General features: G+C 37.8%; 1 pseudogene; it reads left to right on the top strand.

The window, feature by feature from the left end:
* Positions 1–3,143: 3,143 nt before the first annotated feature.
* Positions 3,144–3,903, top strand: LOC144308669 (14-3-3 protein epsilon pseudogene; annotated as a pseudogene).
* The last annotated feature ends 1,444 nt before the right edge of the window (positions 3,904–5,347 follow it).

Here is a 5,347-nt window from a genome sequence, read left to right as displayed (position 1 = left end):
ACTCTCTGCAGATCATGACCTGAGCCATGACCAAAATCAAGGGTCAGGTACTTAACCAACTGAGACACCCAGGCGCCTCACCACAGGAACATTTCTAACTGAACTCTAGTAAGATATTCCTTGCCAGTGTTCCTGCTATATAATGCTGGGCAGGTGGGCTTTTTACTGGCACTGTTTTAATCTCACTGGTTTTGTCCTAAAAGTTCTGTATTCACTCTTCATCCACTACTTATGACCAAGCCAATTTTGTTATCAATTTTTTTTAGTTTACAAAAATAAATGCTTAGAAAAATTCAAATAATGTGAAAAACTAAAACATGATTTTTTTAAATCAGTGAAATCCTCACAAGATAAAACTACCACATTTTACATGCTGTTTCACAATGTGCTTTTTTTCATGCATCATTGTGTTGTGGACATTTTCTCTAGTCAATCAATTTTATTCACTAAACAAAAGTGGCATCATTTGTAAATAGCTTCCTAACATTCTCTTATGTGGAAAAATCATGACAATTAACCAAATATCTATGGATGGGCATTTACCTTACTCTCATTTTTTTTGCATTTATAAGCAAGGCAAAGACAACTATTTTTATACATGTCTTTCTTTTTTATGACGATTTAATGATGATATATTGCTATACAGGAATTTCCGGAGTATATATACATACATAAAAATTTTATCTTACTATTTATTTTTTTTAATTTTTATTTATTTATGATAGTCACAGAGAGAGAGAGAGAGAGAGAGAGAGAGAGGCAGAGACATAGGTAGAGAGAGAAGCAGGCTCCATCCACCGGGAGCCCGATGTGGGACTTGATCCCGGGTCTCCAGGATCGCGCCCTGGGCCAAAGGCAGGTGCCAAACCGCTGCGCCACCAGGGATCCCCATAAAAATTTTATACTTATTGGTAGATAACTTTCTGGAATATTTTACTATTTGGAACTTGAAGATACCAAGAATGTGTGTTCATTTTCCTACATGCTCACCAATACTGGATATTTCAATTTTCTCTTTAATTCTTTCACTTTTGTTAGGCTCACAAAAGCAAATGACATCTCATTGTTGGTTTTCTGTTTGTCTGTCTGTTTGCATTTCTTTGGTCAAAGAGCTTTTCATACATTTATTGACAGATTTTTGTTTTTGTTTATGAATTGTCTGATGCTGCTTTTTGCAAACATTTCTATCAGAACATTCATTCTTTTTCTTATTAATTTATAAGGACTCATTTTTAAAAATAATTATTCATTTATTTGGTGGGGGACAGAGGGAGAGGGAGAGAAAAACCCAAACCGACTCTGTGCTGAGCACTGAGCCCAACATGAGGCTTGATCTCACGACCCTGAGATCATGACCTGAGCTGAAACCAAGAGTAGGGTGTATAACCTACTGCACAACCCAGGTATCCCTAAAAGGACCCTTTTTATATAAACTCTTTGACAGAAATACTGCAAATATTTATGCAGATATTTCCCTGTTTGTCAATTTGCCACCAATTTCTAGTAGGTTGCTGAGGAACAGTGATAGTAATTAGTAAAACTGTTATGTAGCCTTCACTGTGTGCCAGGCCATGTTCTAAGTTAATTGCATGTGTTAGCTCACCTAATCCTGTCTACAAACCTAGTATTATTATTCCTATTTTCAGATGAGGAAACAGAGATATAGAGCAGGTCTGTGACTTGACCAAGGTTCTACAACTAGTGGTTCTGCCGGGATTTGAAACACTGTCATCTGGCAACATCCCATGCTCTTAATCACTGCCAAAGGTCAATAAAGTCAGATACCAGCTAAAGTGGTAAGGATAGATTTTATTGAGTAATACTATTACAATACAGAAAAGAGTTCAACATGAACTAAATTCAACTTCAATTTGTGCAAAAGTGACTGAGTAGAAGCCAAACACAACAGAGTATATACTGTATTCTTCAATTTATATACAATTTTAAAACAGGCAAAATTAATAAGAGATGTTGGATGTCAAAATAATGGTTACATTTGGAGAGGAGGTGGGTAAAAGAGGTGATTCTGGGGTCCTGGTAATAATGTATTTCTTAATCTGGGTGATTTTATAAGTATGTTCATTGTGTATAAAATTCATTAAATCATGTAAACATTATATGTGTACTTTTAAGTACACATATGTGTAAACACGTATAAACAATTACGTTTATATTAATTAGTATTAATATAGTATTATCTAATAGATCAATATTGTAATAATTATTTATAAAAGAGAATATTCCAGAAATTCATCAAGTTAAGGATTTTGGCATTTAAAAAATCCTGAACCTGGGGTGCCTGGGTGGCTCAGCGGTTGAGCATCTGCCTTCAGCTCAGGGCATGATCCCACGGTCCCGGGATCGAGTCCCACATCGGGCTCCCTGCATGGAGCCTGCTTCTCCATCTGCCTATATCTCTGCTTGCCTCTCTCTGTGTGTCTCTCATGAATAAATAAATAAAATCTTTAAAAAAAACAAGTATATGTATATAAATGTATATATATATAAATATATAGTTCATAAAATTTTCTGATATTACTTTTATATTTGGCATCTGGTATTGTTGAAAATATAAGAATAGCCTAACCTAATCATTTTTTCCCTTAGTAGATGACTATAGGAGACACTTAGTTGCCTGTGTATTAGCCAATTCCCTTTTACTTCTTACTTGTCATCAGAGTCCATTGTTAATAACAGAGCATGAAAATGTCAGGTACTCACTTCCATAGCCTCCCTTATAGCTATAAGATAGTGGTAATATGGCCTTGTTCTAACTCAATAGATATAAGGATATTTAGCTAGATTGTTCTAAGAAAGATTTTCCTTGGGGCACCTGGGTGGCTCAGTTGGTTGAGCGTCAGACTCTTGATTTCGTTTCAGGTCATGATTTCAGGGTCAAGGAATCAAGCTCCACATTGGGCTCTGAGCTCAGTGCAGAGTCAGGAATTCTCTCCCTTTCCATCTGCCCCCCCACCCTCGCCCTGCTACTCACACACATGCATACACACTCTCTCTTTATAATACTAATAATAAAAAAGATCTTCCTCACTAGTAAATGGAGACAGAGGTGTGGAGAGAGAGGCTGAGTCGAGATGCTATCTGTTTCCATCTGTCACATAGACCCCACTGGAGCTGCCACCACTATGGATGCTCATGAAGATCTGGTGTACCAGGTAAAGCTGGCCAAGCAATCTTTGTGATAGGACGAAATGGTAAAATTAATAAAGAAAGTAGCAGGGATAAATGTTAAGATGACACTCAAAGAATGAACCCTTCTATCTGTTGCATACAAACATGTGATTGGAGCTAGCTAGAAGATCCTCTTGGAGACTAATCAGTAGCATTGAACAGGTAGAAGAAAACAAGGAAGGAGTAGACAAACTGAAAATAATTCAGGAATATTGGCAAGTGGTTGAGATTGAGCTAGGGTTGGTCTTTTATGACAGTTTGGAAACATTGGACAAACACTTCGTTCCAGTGGCTAACACTGGAGAGTCCAAGGTTTTCTATAATAAAATGAAAGGGCACTATTACAGGCATCTGGCTGAATTCCCTATAGGAAGGAGGCTGTGGAGAACAACCTAGTTGCGTTAAAGCCACTAATGATATTGCAGCTGTAAAACTTGGGCCACCACATCTCACTCACTTAGGTCTTGCTCTCAATTTTTCTGCATTCTACTGTGAAATTCTTAATTCCTCTGACCATGCCTGCAGTTTGGCCAACGTGGCTTTTGGTGATGCAGTTACAGAAATGAATATGTTAAGTGAAGGAAACTCTAGAACTCTATACTTATGATGCAGTTGTCACGTGATAATCTGACACTGTGGATTTCAGACATGCAGGGTGATGGGAAAGAGCAGAATAAAGAATTTCTGCAGGATACAGAAAATGAAAATCAATGAGACCTAAATGCCAACAAGAGAAACCATCTCTGACCTCCCTACTCCTCCTCATCCCCTCCCTGCGACTGCCCCGTTGCCTTTGGAAATTTCCCACTGTCACTGAGGAACCCCAAATCTGACTTTTACATTTGATCTCAGAATTTAGGTTTCTGCCCTGCTGGGTTTTTAAAAACATTTTTTCAAAAATTCTTAAAGGCAAGAATGCACGTCGGTGGGTTTTACTGGTTCCAGTTTTTCGGCTCTTTGAGACACTCGCAGAACTGCACAGAAACTTTTTTCAGCATTACTGTATTATCTTCTGCCAGATGGGGCAAGATCACCATTAGGGATGGAAATTAAATTCAAAAGCCATTTAACTCCTAGGTAATGCAAGCATCTAAGAGAGAGGTTAATCACACTATGGAGGTACAAGTGGTATCATTTTTCCTTTCTTTAAGTAGTTAAATCAAATTTTATGTCAATGCTTAAAATTAATTGGGTGTTAGCTTGAGGTGGTTAAGGTTGTTTGGGAGTTTGTTGTTATGAATTTGTTGTAAAAAGTGCTTTCAGATGGGACGCCTGGGTGGCTCAGTGTTGAGCATCTACCTTCAGCTCAGGTTGTGATCTCCGAGTACTGGGATCGAGTCCTGCATCAGGTTCCCCTTGGGGAGCCTGCTTTTCGCTCTGCCTATGTCTCTACCTCCCCCTCTGTGTCTCTCATGAATAAATAAATAAAATCTTTTTAAAAAGTGCTTCAGATTCTTCTGAAATGTTGCTGAAAAGCATGATGCTGGTAACAGGTCAACAGTTATGAATCTTATTCTTGCCTCCTTTTTACTCTTCCTCTAAGGGAGGTTAGCACTGAAGGTGATATGGAAATGTCTGCATGGATATTCAATTCTTTGTTTTTTTTTTTTTCTCTTTCTCTGGCACAGTGCCTTCCCCCACTTCACTTCCTTAACCTTTTTTGTTCAGTGTGTGTAACTTGAAGCTCAGTTGTACTATGGGATATCTGCCTCGAGCCACAGATACAGAATCTGTATTGTTCTCACCTCAACACCACATGGATGTAGCATTAAAATTAAATAAAACAAACATGAATGAAAAATTCCAAATATTATTGCACCTCCATCCTTTGTACTGCTAAAATAAAACCTCTAGTCAAATAAACAGCTAAATAGATTGGTGATAGATGGATAAGTAGATAGATAGACACACAATGAGGAGAAATATCTACCCTTTATTTCTATTTTTGGCTAATAGCTGTGTAAGGACTTGAGACATGGCATAATAGTCATGTTGACCATGAGAGAAACAGCTGAATACAAAAGTCTTCATGCTAAGGATGGTGATGTGGAAACTTATAAAGAGCCTAGATCCTTGTGGACATTGCTTAGCCACTGTACCAATTTGGGAACAACTTCTTTTGGACTTCTTCTAGTGTCAGGAAAACAAAAACAGAACA

This window comes from Canis aureus, chromosome X (genome assembly GCF_053574225.1).
Source record: "Canis aureus isolate CA01 chromosome X, VMU_Caureus_v.1.0, whole genome shotgun sequence".
Lineage (NCBI taxonomy): Eukaryota > Metazoa > Chordata > Mammalia > Carnivora > Canidae > Canis > Canis aureus.
Note: the sequence above shows the minus strand (reverse complement) of the source record. Positions and strands in the feature narration are given on the sequence as shown.